General features: G+C 38.2%; 1 protein-coding gene and 1 pseudogene across 2 annotated transcripts in view; both read left to right on the top strand.

Annotated features, from left to right (window-relative positions):
* The window catches only part of CDK6 (cyclin dependent kinase 6), a 239,795-nt gene that overhangs the window by 43,551 nt on the left and 180,171 nt on the right, over positions 1-16,073 (top strand). The window lies entirely within an intron of this gene.
* LOC112923828 (ubiquitin-like modifier-activating enzyme 5 pseudogene) lies at positions 13,926-14,943 on the top strand (annotated as a pseudogene).

The following is a 16,073-nucleotide window of genomic DNA, read 5'->3' as shown; positions in this document are numbered from 1 at the left end:
TGCAATTTAAAAATGGTTTTATCATATATGAACATAAATATTTAGAGACTTGTGAAAACATTTGATATATGGTGAAATTTTTAAGCTGTAAAACATTTATGTAAAGTATGATTTTCTTTTTGTTTAACAACAACAGAAAATTAGCTCCAAGGGAGCAGGGATCTTGTCTCATTGACATTGATATGCCTGGAATAGTGTAGGAGCTCAGTAAATATTTGTTGGTTGTATTGGTCTCTCTTTTTACTGCTTCTCTTGCTTTAATCTGTCTGTATGTCTTACATGGGCTTTTGCAGACACTTTCAACGTGTTTTCCTCACCTCCAGTTTTATTCCCCTACAGTCCAACTTCTGTTCTGCAGGCAGAGTGGTATTTCCAAGTGGTAAATCTGGCCACGGCGTTGCCTACTGTAACATCCTTTGGTTCTTCCCCAGTGTTCCTAAGATAATTTCCAGACTTCCTAGCCTGGATTACCAACCCCTTCGTAATTTCACTTCTGTTTACTTTTCCAGCTCTTCTCTTGCCATTTTCCAAGATAATCACCAAGCCATGCCAAACTATCCACAATTCCCCAAATATGAATTTTCCTGCATACCTACATATCTTTGGACATGCCATTCCTCCTGCCCGGATCACGCCAAACTTCCCTTGTTTATCTGGCAAATTCCAGATCATCCTTTGAGATTCTGTGCCTCAGCTACTACCCCTCTAGGCATATGAGTGCCTCTTCTGCAGGGCTTCCATAGCTCTTGAACTCTTTTGCAACCTTTATTATGTATGAGATGTCTCTAGGGCTAGAGAGTTAGAGCAGGGACTGTATTATTCTTCTGCCTTCAACTCCTCATCTGACTGCTGAATGGACTTCTGCTAGATCTCCATCTCAGGGCTTCCCAGTTTTCATCTGAGGCCTGGTACCAATTTTCTATCATCTGTGATGAAATTAGAAAAATAAGGGCCCTGTGGGTGAATTTTTCAGAAAGCTAAATCTGTTTACATTTTGGGTGTTAAAATGTGCTTTTTCTAATGAAATGATGTTGATAGTCGATGGTAGGGTGTATTTATGTCTTTAGTTGACAACATTCTGTCAGAGCCCAAAATTAGTTGGAAATTTTACAGTTCCCTGAAAACCAAAGGTCTGGGAACACTGCTGTATCTCATGGGGTGGCACCAAGTCCCCAAAGTCAAAAGCCTATGAGTCATCCTTGGCTTCTTCTCCTTCCTCATCCCTCCACCCCCGCCACATTCAGACACTTAGCAAGTCCTGCCAATTCAACCTCCTAAATATTTCTGGAATCTGTACTCTCCTCTCCGTCCTTGCTGCCAATTCCTTAGGACAGGCCCTCTTTATTTTCCTTGTACAACTGCAACAGTCTCCTGACTGGTCTTCTTGCTACTGTTCCCTCTTACCCATGCCCACCAGAATGAGCTATTTAAAAATCATAAGTAGATACCCATTTTCCACAGGGAAAAAAAAATTCTGTATGGCAGACAAGGTTTTTTTTTTTTTTCTTTCTCTAGGGGAATACTTTCTTGCTATCCTGTATTTATACTTTCTCCTGGTTTTGAGTGCCCTTTCTTCACCAGCTTCTTGGGTAACCAGTGTGTAAGTCCAGTTGTCATTTCCTCTACAAATTCTTTACTACAAGTCTGAGTTAGGTACCTCCTTTATTACTCTAAAAATGCCTTGTATATATTTATCCCTCAGCATTTCCAGATTAGTTAATATTCGTGTTTTTATGTCTGCTTTCTCAACAGCTTAAGAAAATGTGTTTTATCTATTGATCGTTCTCTCCTCAGCACCCAGTACAATACTAGAAGATGACAAATATTGAGTAAATATTTGTTGGCTGAATGCATTTGTTTGGTATTATGATCAGGTGTACACTGTGGGAGGTTTATGGACCAGAGTGAGGGGCTCCATGAGGCAGGGAACAGGAAGGGCCCTCTATAGAAGTTTAGGCTAGAGTGATGAGTACCTGAACTCAGGAAGTAGCAGTGGATATTGAAACGTTTAGGTGGTGGAATTGGTGCTTGATTAGATGTATGGGGTCATGGAAGAACCTAGAATTACTTGAAGGTTTCTGGGTTTAGAAAATTGGTTGGTTGGTGGTATGGTTCACCAATGCGAATAAGCTCTGTTCTAGACACTTTGAAATTGAAATATTCAGAATATTGGTTAAAGTTGTCCAAGAGGTGACTGAGTTTGGCGTTTGGGGAGAGAACTGTTTCAGAGAGATGGGTTGGGAATTTTGCAGCCTTTAGGTATTATATGAAGCCTTGGCCATGAGGGCGATAATTGTCATTTGTTATTGGCTGTGTAGCAGAGGTGGTGGTGCATTGGTGGGAAGAGAATAAGACCACAAGATTCTAGATATTGGGGGTCCAGATCAAGGAGAAAGAAGCATGTGAAGGTTCTAATTGAATTGCTCGTTGTGTGTCTTAGAGTTATATCACTCTGGGCAAATCACTGTGTCTATCTCAGCTTCTCCATCTGTAAAATGAGGATAATAATACCCACTTAATAGGGATATTAAAAGAATTCAGTGGGTTTGCATATGTAAAGTCTCAGGTACAGTCCTGGGCTCACTCTAAGAGCTCATAAATATTAGAAGATTCAAGAAAATATTTCTCAGGACATGAACATAGTTTCAAAAAAATTTTTTCTTAGTAATTACATTGGAGATTATAATTAACACCTTAAACCTAAAACAGTCTAGTTTTAAATAATACTAACTTGGCTTCTACAGTGTATAAAAACCTTTTTTCCTGTACAGTTCTGTCCATCACCTTTTCTGCTATTATTGTCACACATTTCATCTTTATACATTGTACAACCTTTACCATAGATGTATACTTACTGTCTTATGCATTTGTCTTTTTAATCATATTAGGAAAAAAGGATTTCCCAAACCAAACTACAATAATGCTGGCTTTTAAAATTTTTATCTATGTAGTTAGTTACCTTTGCCATGGTTCTTTATTTCTTCATGTGGCTTTGAGTTACTCTCTCCTGTCCTTTCATTTCAACCTAAACGACTCCCTGTAGCATTTCTTCGAGGGCAGATCTACTGGCAGCAAATTCCCTCAGCTTTTGTTTACCTGAGCAGGTCTTAATTTCACCTTCATTTCTGAAGGATAGTCTCTCTGGATATAGAATTCTTGGTTAGCAGTATTTTTTTCTTTCAGCACATTAAATGTGTCATCCACTGCCTTCTGTCTTCCATGGTTCTGATGAGATGTTGGCTATTAATCGTACTGAGTTTCCTTTGTAGGTGGTAGGTAGCTTAATCTTTGCTGCTTTCCGGATTCTTTTTTTGCTTTTTGACAGTTTGGTTTATGATGTGTCTCAGTGTGGATCTCCTGGTCTCATGTTTATGTGCCTAGAAAGCACTCAAATAAAAGATCATAGTCATGCAGCAGAATTAAATGATTATAATTTCATAATAACAATAGTGACTGTGAATTATCTATCAGAACACAATCAGTATATTGTGCTTAAACAGTTAAAATGTTTAATGCATGCTACAGAGAATTCCATTAAAAAATTTGATTTTTAAAAATAGTTTGAGGGCTTACAATAGGCAAAAAAAAGAAAATTCTCATGTGGATAGTTGCCCGATAGAGTCTCAGTATGAGTTGTTCCTATGGTTCTTTGCAAAAGAAAAGTTCTTCCTTGGGGAACATGTAGTTAGAGCTACATTTTCAAATTCTTATCTCCTTTAATTTTTAATTGCTATCAACACCATGAGATATTTACCTTATTATATGAAATATTCCTAGAACAAAGATTAAACTCTAAAATAAAATTGCTTTTTAGGCATACTAAATCATAACTTAATATTATACGTTTTTACATCTGAACAGAACAACCTATTTTCAGATACCTAAGTTTGGTAGTTGATAGAGCTATCAGTTCTTTTAACATTTCCAACTATGTTCTCTTTGCTTATCTTTTCATATAGTTTCCTGATGGTGTCCTTAAAATATATTTATAGATTTTTTTTTCAGTTCTTAACATAGTAGTTCCTGGAAATTTTGTTTCAATAGATCCAATTTTAAAATGTAAGATATTAGGGGTGCTTGAGTGGCTCAGTCGGTTGGGTGGCCAACTCTTGATTTCAGCTTAGGTCACGATCTCAGGGTCCTGGGATCAAGCTCCACATTGGGCTCTGCTCTCAGGTAGAAGTCTGTTTGAAGATTCTCTCTCTGCCTTTTGCCCTTTTGCCCCTTCTCCCCGCTTCACTCACACGTATGTGCGGGCTTGCTGTCTCTCTCTAATAAATAAATAAATAAATCTTAAAAAAAAAAAATAGAATAGGGATCCCTGGGTGGCGCAGCGGTTTGGCGCCTGCCTTTGGCCCAGGGCGCGATCCTGGAGACCCGGGATCGAATCCCACATCGGGCTCCCGGTGCATGGAGCCTGCTTCTCCCTCTGCCTATGTCTCTGCCTCTCTCTCTCTTTCTGATGACTATCATAAATAAATAAAAATTAAAAAAAAAATAGAATGTAAGATTAGGTGTAATTTTTATAATGACTTTAAAAAAAAAAAAACATGCTGTTGTTCTTTGGTTCTTTTGGGTATACTTTATTATATTAGAAAGGGCTCTGAATTCTTAGGAGACCCAGGTGTCTTATTCTTTCCGTTGCTTTGCCTGTCTGCATTCTTTTGGCCTGTGTTTCTTTGTCTGTACAGTGTATAGAACCAGATAATCTTTATATTTCCCCATACTTTGAAAATTCCATAATTCTACCATGCAGGATTTTTCTTTGGCTTGTATGATAAACATTAGAGTAATTTAAAGAATTTGTAAGCTGTCATCATTTCTCTTTTATTTCATGGTAATTCTGTTACTTTTGACCTAACAATTAGGCATCAGAAAAGTAATTTTATTTTTCCTACATTCTTTTTTATGGAGTTGTTCCATACATACCTTCAGTGAGGTAGTAATGCATACATATTATTTTTTTCTCCTAGAACAAGTTTAAGAACTTATATTTAATTTTTAAAACTTGCCACTTCAGGACTGAGGATCAGGATTTTTCTCAGTAACATAGAGGAAGGAGCAGATTGAAGAAAAGTATTCAAGTGATGAAGAAAACTTAAGTAAGAAAAGAAACTTTTATAATTCTTGTTTTTCAAATGGTGATTTTTTTTTTTTTTATCAAAAATTGGTAAGTTCTTGAGACGCCTGGGTGGCTCAGTGGTTGTGCCTCTGCCTTCTGCTCAGGGCTTGATCCTGAGGGCCTGCAGTGGAGTCCTGCATCAGGCTCCCCGCAGGGAACCTGCTTCTCCCTCTGCCTTTGTCTTTGCCTCTCTCTATGTCTCTCATGAATAAATAAATAAAATCTTTTAAAAAGTTAAGTTCTCAGTGTAGAAAGTCTAGAAATAGGCAAATAACAGGAAACACAACTCAGTAATCTCATCACTCAGAGATAACCAGTTAGCATCTTGATTTATCTTTCTGCCATTTTGTTTATATATGTGGAATCAAACGGCACATATTCTTTTGAAACCTGCATTTTCTTTTAATAACATATTATGAATGCCTTTCTATGTTCAGTAAATATGAATCTGAATCATCTTTTTAAAGGCTGTGTGAGCTGTGTATCTATTTATGTACCTATCTACCGGTCTTGCTAGATGACTCTACAGAAAGTTTTTTGTTACTGTTGTTTTTTGTTGTGTTTTTTGTTTTTGTTTTTTATTTTTACCGGTTTGTACTCCACAGTGATGTGGGTCCATTTCACAAACCCTCACAGACACTATGCCATTTTATCATTTAAAAATTCATTACCCAGTTTGAAGGGCTTAAGTAGTATATTGCTGGTGTTTTCATTTATATTTCATTAAGTTGCTACTATATTTTTCTCATACGTTCACAGTCATTTATGTTTCCTTTAAAGGAGCTACCTTCAGTGGTTGTTTTATTAGATACAAACCTAATCCTAAATACCTGAGTGAATTAGCGCTGGGATGAATTTACTCACCTCATAAGGATGTGATTATGAAAGATTTTTGGCTGATGGTGTAGGTACAGTTTGGTTAGTTTTCTCCTAAGACCCAACAGACAGTCTTCAGCACAGACAGCTGCCTCGTTTTGGCGGATTCGTCGTTTTTCCTCAAGAGAGACCCAGAGCTGGAGAACAGGGCTTTTACAGGTCAGAAATGGAGACAGAACTGAATGTTGAAAGTTTTCCAGAATCCAGCACTCTTTCTGACTCAAGCCAGAGCTGTTGACTTTCCTTTCAAAAATATCATTTAACTCTGTGTTTTTGAGATCAGGATATCTTTTTCTAGCTCTGTTGGGTGAACTGAAGTGTGTTCTTTTTCTAACTAGTTAAGGGAAGGATGTGAGAAGACCTAGGGGATCAATAGTCTCCAACTTGATTTTTTCCTGTGAATTTTCTGAACATTTCTGTTTTTCACTCCAGCATGTGAAAGCATAGACTGCTGTATCCAGGTTTACTAAAGACATTTGGGGGTTGGCATTACTACAGCTCCTGTAAGCCAGTATTTCTCCTTTGCCATAGATAGGTTTGACCTAAATGCTGCAGAGGTAGCATTTCACAATGGTTAGGAAACCAGACAGTCTGACTTCAGATCCTATCTCCACTGCTTACTGTCCTGTGCTTTAGGCAAAGTACTAAACCTCTCTTTGGCTATTTCTTTCCTCCTTTTGTTTTTATTTTGTTTTATTTTATTTTATTGTTATTTATTTGAGAGACAGAGAGAAAGAGAGAGACCGTGAGCAGGGGGAATGGAGTGGGGGGGGGGGGGGGCGGGGAGCAGATTCCTGCTGAGCAGGGAGCCCAAAATGCTGGGCTTGATTCCAGGACCTGAGATCATGACCTGAGCCTAAGGCAGATGCTTAACCGTCTGAGCCCCCAGGTGTCCCTCCTCCTTTTGTTTTTAAACAGCTTTATTGAGATACACTTTATATACCATCAAGTTTATCTGTATCAACAGTTCAGTGGTTTTTGGTCTATTTACTGAGTTGTCCAACCATCACCTTGATCTAATTTTAGACCATTTTATCACCCCAAAGATATCCCAGTTGCATTACTGGTCATCTTCTCTTCCTCTCCTGCCCCACCACCTCCAGCCCTTGGCGACCACTGATCTCCTTTCCATACCTATGGATCCATCTACTACGGACCTTTCATATAAAAGAAATTGTGCAATACGTGGCCTTTCATGACTGGCTGTTTTCACTTTAGCATACCCTTTTCAAGATTTATCCTTGTCATACCATGTTTCTACTTCACTCCTTTTTATTATCAAGTGATATTCCATTATATGGATATACCATCTTCTGTTTATGCATGTATCAGTTGATGGACACTTGAGTCATTTCTACTTTTTTTTTAGCTGTTATGAATGATACTGCAGTGAACTCTTGATGACATACATCTGTTCCTTTATCATAAAATGAGCACCATCTCACAGAGTTGTTGTTGTGAAAACTAAAAAAGCCCACACATGTAGAAGTGGCTAGTAGATAGGGAACAAACTAACCGTGTTAGTTAATAAATGCAACTTACTAGCACATCTCCTCACTTTACCTCAGTTGCCATGCTTTTTTTCCTAATGACATCTCCGAAGATCTTCTTTTACTTTGCTGGTGACTTTTCTCTGAGTTACAGTTCTGAAAGTGTAATTCATTCAGCAAACATTTATTGAACACCATTGCTATGAGTTAGATGTTGTGCCAGGGGCCCTGGAGAATCAAAATAACAGGATAAACAGAAATGTAGAGAGGCACTTCCAGTTTAAGGCTGGCTATCTCTAGATGGCTAATCTGTAACCTCTGACCTGTCAATGGGGTTTAAGACTTGGGGCCCATGACCTCCACCTTCACACCAAATGCCACAGATTTTGGGGTCTCTTAATCCTTTCACTCATGTCAGGCCCTAATTTTGACCAACATATTTATGTTTGTCAAGTGGCTGATGGAAGCTGACTGTTGTGTAAATAAGGTGATTGAGTCTTGGTGGAGATCTCAACAGGTAAAAGAGTAGTTAGTATCTCATTCCTGCCCTGTAGCTGGGGTTGCCCCAAATGGTGTTTATTACAATCCATATGGAATATTCCTGAATTTTCTCACTTTGCAGGTTTCTTCCCTTTGTAGAAATGACTTTCTATTCTTTTGAACGTACAAAACTATTTTGTATTGGAACTAGACTCAGTAAAAATAGCAACTCAGCATTGCCTAGCTACCTGTGTTTTCTGTCCCTTGACTTTGGGTAGATAGTGATTTGCATGATGACTTAGAATGCACTTGTCGAGTATTTCACCTCTGCTACCATTCTCTGCCCTATAAGAGAACAAATAGGTTTTTATGATTTCCTCATTTGTTTGAGCTTTAAAGTAGTGTTTCCTTCTTCCCATAATAGCATACAGTTAGCATAACAGAATGATGCTACTACTTCATTCTTCTCTTTGCCTTTCATTCAGACAAAATGCAATATAAAGAACTGTTTGATAAAGTAAGAGTGCCTCTAGTGCTTGCTATAGGACTCTGAAAGAAGTTTGAATTCTGTTGTTTAATGTCCATTTCAGGAATTCATCTTGAATATGAGCAGAATAGTTTATAGGCACCACATATTCCAATTAGAACTTCCACATAGCTAATTTAGAGGCTAGGTAATAGTATACCAATTTTGTGCTGTCATATGCTATCATATGGTACAAGTGTGTTTCCATATATACGAGTTTTACTGTTTGCTCTGTTTTAAATATTTACTTTAGTGCAAGCCATATCTTGTAAACTTGCCCAATTTGGGGGATTCCCATTTAACTTATGAGACATTTTGTGGTTAGTGGATGCAAAGATATTACCTCATAGATCCAGATTGCCACATATATGTTGATATAAGCTGAAACCAGATTAGTAGAAACTCTAAAGATAGACTAGAGGAAGATGAATCATGAAACTTTCTTTTGAACACTCTCTTTAAGGCTATAAAGAATCAAGTGATTTAGTAAATAAAAGATGTTGACTTCTCATTCATTTGTCAAATGATGGTAGCCTTAAACTTAACAGCATGAACAGAGATGTCCCTGCTTTATAGTTATGACTTGACATATCTCTTGACCCTTGAATAACACAGGTTTGAATGCCTATAACCACTTATATGCGTGCAGATTTTTCCCAACAGAGTACTGTAAATGTATTTTCTCTCCCTTATGATTTTCTTAATAACATTTTCTTTGCTTTACTCTATTTTATTTTATTTTTTAAAAATACGGAACATTTGTCAAATTTGCATCGGGGCCAATTTTGGTATATGTACTGCACAAGTGAGCACCAGCTTGCCTTATTTTAAAAATTCCATATATAATAAATTTAACACACAAAATATGTGTTAATCGACTATGTTCTCAGTAAGGCCTCTGGTCAACAGACTGTTAGAAGTTAAATTTGGGGGAAATCAAAAGTTACACATGGATTTTTGACTGCGAGGAGGTCAGCACCCCTAAACTCTGCATTGCCCGAGGGTCATCTGTGCATGTCCCCTTTTCAGCAATAGGTAGTGAGGTTGCTTAATTCAGGGTTCTAGGAGAACATATCTCTGAGCATTCGGATTCAGCCTTTAAATTAAACTATATTTGTGTTATTTTTAAATACTTCTCCTTGCCTCTTCCTCACTTCCTCTTACCCCACCGAGTCCTTTCCCGTTCTAGCTTATATATTCCTCTTTGCTCTAAACTTGTCTGTGTGTCTTCTGCCTTTCTCCACTTTTTCTCCACAAAATGTTTCTGCAGTCAGACCAAGAACCTCAAATAGGAATCCTGGGAGGAAGCTGTGTGCCTTCTTGGGAGAGATGAATTAGTCTGCTCTGGGACTGTCAGTTACTCTTGCCCAATGGACCTGCTCACAGAGGGATCATTTAAAGGAAATAGTCTCCCAGCAAGTCAGGGTTTGTGCAGTCACCTAGAGGAAACTACTACTGTTTATATGCTTGACCTTAATTCATTTTGTCTTAAATGTAAAACATATTTGAAGTCAGATATTGATGTTTCAAAATCATTTAACCATTTCAAGATACGTATAAATGTCTTAGGACAATTTTGGGTTTGTTTTTTTTTTTTTTTTTTGGTAAGTGTAAAAGCCCCGCTCAAACTGGGTAAACATAAAAGTGATGTTACTAAAAAAAAAAAAAAAAAAAAAAAAAAAAAAAAGTGATGTTACTGGCTAACATAACTAATAAATCCAGGGTTATGTTGGCACAGGTGGGGCCAGTGCTTAACCGGTGGCGTCTAGAATCTCTTGCCCATCATTTCTCTGCCTTGGCTCTCTTTCCTGTTGGCTGCATTCCATGATATCCTCACTAAAGTGGTTGCAAAGACAGCCATCAGCACCTGCAAGCTTATATGTTGCCAGTTTGGTAATCTCAGAATAAAAAGAGCTCTACTCTCCCAGAAGTTCTAGTAAAAGTCCCGGGACTGAGTCATATGGTCCTCTCCATCCCTGAATCAGTGTGTCACTCTGTGGGGTAGGTTACATGCCATACTGCACTCATGCCCCCAAACTATATTGCCTAAATAGGAGTAGTTCCTCAACAAAAAAATGAGAATATGGCTTACGGAAGAGGTAATAGGTGTTGCAAAAGCAGACACATCACAGATGTCTACCGAATATTAGGATGTAGAATGAATTTACTTTGATGTGATAAAGTTTCATGTTATATTTATAGAATTTATTTCAAATTAATACTTAGCCAGATGCATTACTTACAGTTTTATATATCAGTCTCCTCTCTCTCAGCTAGATAGTAAAGCTCTTAAAGATCATACCCATCTTAGATGTACTGGAATTTCTAAAACTTAGTACCGCACCTGCACATGGTAGGTACTCATAAATGTTTATGGATGCTGCTGAAGTGGCAAGTTCCTTCTAGCAGCATTCTCATTTTTGTTGGTGGCAAATACCTCTGGAGTTACACCATTCAGTAGTAGTTTAGAACAAGTGCACACACAGTCCATATTTAATGAACAAATGGAGAATACCCTGGCCAGTATCCAGTAATGCAGGGCAAGAGGGATGCATGAACATAACCTCGTGTGCGTGCAAGCTATAGGCACAGAATGTACTTCATGGACTATAGAGAAAGAGAGAGAAAAAAGAATTCTTCTCAATTCCAAGGACTGGCTGTTGTTCAAATAAAATTTTGTTTAGCGCCCTTAGGCAGCTGTGCCAGACATCTCTCAGCTCTTGAACTATTTGATGTCCAAACATTCAAGGGTATGAAAAAAAAGTGACAGGAAAAAAAATCCTTGTAGAACTTCCTGTGACAGGTCAAAGTTTAATCATAGCAAATAACACAGATTTCCCTTTTATTATAACCAAAAAAGAAAGGCAGGGCTTGTGTTACAAAGCATGTTGTTTGGGAGACCTTTGTAAATTGTAATCTTTGGAAATCCCAAATCTATTGGATATAATCCCATCCATTAGATGAAGGCAACTTGCCTATGCAATAGATCCAGAATAGCAAGTTAAATGGAAAACATGAACAGGAAGCAGTCATTAAGAATTACAATGGATAGGATGCAGAGTTAATTCACGGAGATATTTTGTTATGAGATAATTACATCACTAGGACAGCTGGAAAGCTTGAGTGCTATGCTGGACCTCAAGTCCTGCTCTCTGCTCTACAGCTGAGGGGTCAGGACTGTTGAGACAGGGAGATAACTTACTTTATGGGATAGTGAGGGGCTTGGCTGACTTAATTGTAAAATGGTAATGACATATCTGGCTTTTCTGGATTGCTTTTTGCATAGCTAAACTGGATTCATAGAGTTAGTGAATGCTGAGAACCACTTTTCACTTCTTTCTGAACATTCACTTGGATCACATTAAACTAAGCTCTAGTAGATGCATATTGAATGGTAGTTTTGACTTCCTCCAGAAGACATCTATTTTGTTCATATTCAACATGGTGTGATTATGTTTCTGTTATGGAATTGCAATCACACAATCATTGAAATGGTATTTTTATTAGTTTACTGAATAGCAAAAAAAAAAAAAAAAAGTTTTCAAAAGTCTTAAGATGTTGGTCAACACAAAGAATCATACAGTTGAAGTTATTTTCCAGTGTTTATGTTCTAATGTTCAGACCTGTCTGGCTCTTTTGTTTTGCAAGTGTAGGGGTTACAGGCAGCTTGGTCACATTCCTCATTGATTTATATAAATATATTACAGATTGTTAACCTCCTGCCAAATACCAGGGATTTCAGTTCTTGTTTCGCTCAGTTGCTTTATGTGAGATTTATTTGTTATATTAAAACATCTATGTTCTCTTTATTGCCCACCACATTGACTATTATTTATTTGATTTGGGGCAATTCCAGAGGGAGTCATTGTAGACAAAAAAGCATCATAAATATTATGTTCTAAAATTCCTAAGATGAATACAGGCCTTTCCTGCTATTTGAAAGTAGAATGTTCCTATGAAACCTTTTGTAGGCTGAAATGGTGTAAAGTAAAGAAGCAATTACCATTAATTTATATGGAAAATTTTTTGAGTGTTCCCAGATCCAAAAAATAACCTCTCCTAGGCTTTTCTGGTACCCTAGGACACATGTTGCTAGCGGGTGCACAAAATAAAATGAGATAAAGCACACATGCTCACAGAGACCCTTCAAAGCTAAGGCAGGTTGTGCCTAGAGGCTGAGTATAGTTGTGAGGAAGGAGCTTGTGGGGGTGCCTCACTGTTTGGGGTGCATGCTGCCTCTATAAAGGCTCATTACAAAACAAGTATTGAATGCTATTTTCACTTTTTTCTTTTTCCCTAAAAGCAAAAATCCTCTTTCTGAAATCTTTGCTTAACAAAAACAGGTGTACTAATGTAGGACTTTTGTAAAAATGCAGTGGTGTGATGTGAAAGTGAAGTGGCACAAACTTTCGAAAACTGGGGGATGCCTGTATTTATATTGTTGATTCAAAATGCATTTCCTATACATTATGACTAATATAACTTATTTTTATAGTGATAATGTTCATTAACAAGTCAGACTGAATTTTGTATTTTAATGTATATCAGTATTTCCCAAAATGTCTTCTGTGGAGTCCTGGCTCTGTAAGATATTGACCATGAACACTGGAGCTAAAAGAGGCAGGTATCCTACAGGTCCTCCCAGGACCTCTAGTTCCCTTGATGTCACTTGTTAATTTCTTTCTTTTTCTTTTTTTTTTTTTTAAGATTTTATTTATTTATTCATGAGAGACACAGAGACATAGGTAGAAGGAGAAGCAGGCTCCCTGCAGGGAGCACTATGCGGGACTCAATCCCAGGATCACGACCTGAGCCACCCAGGTGCCCCCACTTGTGAATTTCTAAGGAGAAAGTATTATGCCACGTTTTCCAGATGAAATTAATATTAGCACCCTAACCACCTGGAAAGGCAACATCATGGGCCTCCAGCTCCAGACACTGATGACCGAGGCTTTACTGTGGCCTGACTCCCAAGACTCGAAGACAGAGGAAGCTAAGAGGGTTGGTTCTGAGGGGATGGATGGCTGCAAGGCACTCAAGGCCCAAGGTAGCTACAGAGACATAGGAGCACTTTCCCAGGGCCCCAGCCATGCCCAAGTCTGGGGAGTTGGGTAGAGGAGCTGGAGTGGGAACTGGCCAGGGAAGAAGTTGGGCTGTGGGTGGCCTTCTCATCAAGAAGCTGGACCTGGGGACACCTGGGTGTCTCAGTCAGTTTAGCCTCTGTCTTTGACTCAGGTCATGATCCTAGGGTCCTTGGGATTGAACCCTGCATTGGGCTCCCTGCTCAATAACAGGAGCCTGCTTCTCCCTCTCCCTCTGCTATTCGCCCCAGTGTGCTCTTTCTCTCTCTCGTCAAATAAATAAATAAAATCTTAAAAAAAAAAATCAAAGAAAAGAAAAGAAGCTGAGCCTGGAGGTGGTGGACTCTAGTCCCTATAGCTGCCTAATGGCACTGAAATGAATGGGAATTAGAAGCAACTGCGAGGACCTCCATACCTTTGCTTTAGCAATGGTAGGTGTTGGTGGAGTTGGTAGCATGACTGCTGCTGATGTGGCATTGGTTAAGTTGCTACTCTTTGACTATGACAAGAAGGAACTGGCCAATATGAATAAACCTTTTTCCCAACCTATCCTTCCGGTTAAGCAGGATTAAGTAAAGTTCAAGTAGCAGAATATGCTTTGAGGAACATTAACCCTGATGTTCTTTATAAAGCACACAACTACAATATGACCTCAGTAGAAAACTTTCAACATTTCATGGATGGATTAGAGGAGGGAAAACCCATTGACCTACTTCTTAGGTGTGTGTGGACAGTTTTTGAAGTTCAGATGACAATAAACACAGCTTGTAATGAACTTGGGCAAATGTGGATAAAGTCTGGGGTCAATGAAAACGCAGTTTCAGCTCATAATTCCTGGAGAATTTGCTTATTTTGCGGGTGCTCCACCAAATTGCTGCAAATATTGATGAAAAGACTCTCAAATGAGAAGTGTGTGTGCAGCCAGTCTTCTACCACTGTGGGAATGATGGTTGGGATCTTGGTACAAAATGTTTTAAAGTTTCAGTTAAACTTTGGTACTGTTAGTTTTTACCTTGGATATAATGCAGTGCAGGATTTTTTTTTTCCCTACTGGGTCCATGAAGTCAAATCCTCAGTGTGTTGACAGAAATTGCAGGAAGTAGCAGGAAGAATATAAGAACAGGAGGTTGGTTGTTCAAGAAGAAGAAGAGATAGTACATGAAGACAAGGGATGAGGTATTGAGTTGGTATCTTAGGTTTCAGAAGAAAAACTGAAAAATTCTTCAAGTTCAGTTCCTGACATATCTTAAGGTAAGTGTATATGGCTGTAGCATATACAATTCCCAAAAAGAAGGTTCTGTCCCTGAGGTAACTGTGGAAGATTCTGGTGAAAGCTTGGAAGACATCATGGCTGAGATATGTGGATAATGGACTGACCTGTATCTTATTTCCTGAGTTTAAACCTATTGTTGTGCAATTTAAAAAAAAAATCATTTAAAAACTGGCAGAGCTTAGGGCAACATTAATTGATATATAATCTTCACAAAATTGTTACACTTTTTGAAAATACTATGTTACTTGTTGCTTTTTCCCTTCAACTAAATCAGTAATTCCCCCTTAAGCTCATGTTTCTTTTTTTTTTTTTTTAAGATTTTATTTATTTATTCATGAGAGACACACAGAGAAGCAGAGACATAGGCAGAGGGAGAAGCAGGCTCCCTATTGGGAGCCTGATGTGGGACTTGATCCCAGGACCCTGGGATCATGATGCCTGAGCCTAAGGCTTACGCTCAACCACTGAGCCACCAGGTGTCCCACACATGTTTCAGTCTAGTTAAGAAAACTTAGCTACTGAAATGTTTTGGCCTTTTGGGGGAGGGCTGGGAAGAAACAACCAATTTGATGCTATATTTCTTTTCTTTCCAGTTATTCTTTGTGCCCTGTTGCCTGAGGCCATGGACAATGAAATACGTAGTTCTCAAATATAGGGAAAAGGACAGGAGGTACAGCCAATTGATGAGAGCTAGTAGACATCTACTCACTGTGTTTAGAATCACTCTCTACAAGAAAACTATCCACTACTATTAACTTGGCTAACAGTGAATTTAAAATAGTTAACCTATAAAAATAAAAATGTCCTCTCAAATAGTTAACCTATAAAAATAAAAATGTCCTCTCAAATGTCCTCTCAAATGTCCTCTTACCTGATGAAATAAAAGCTGAAATGAAGTGATTGGAAAAGTTTGTAAACCTGTGAATTATATATTCAGAATAAGACAAAGGCAAACAAAGAGAAGCTGTCTTCATGGATAAACAGATAAAGGTGCTTTCAGGAAGTACAAATTTTATTTCTGCATTGACCAAGGAAAAGAAACCATTGCATCTGTGGAATATGTATCTGGAGTCACTGTACAATGTGGAGCAAGGAATATATTTAGGCTAAGGTCATCTAGATCATACCCATCATATGAGCTACCTTCTGAATATTTCATTTAAACTTGATTCTCTAGACATTTACATAGTTGTCCTGTATTTGGGGCATAAAAGATACTTAAATT

The sequence above is a fragment of the Vulpes vulpes genome, chromosome 7, assembly GCF_048418805.1.
Source record: "Vulpes vulpes isolate BD-2025 chromosome 7, VulVul3, whole genome shotgun sequence".
Taxonomy (NCBI): Eukaryota; Metazoa; Chordata; class Mammalia; order Carnivora; family Canidae; genus Vulpes; species Vulpes vulpes.
Note: the sequence above shows the minus strand (reverse complement) of the source record. Positions and strands in the feature narration are given on the sequence as shown.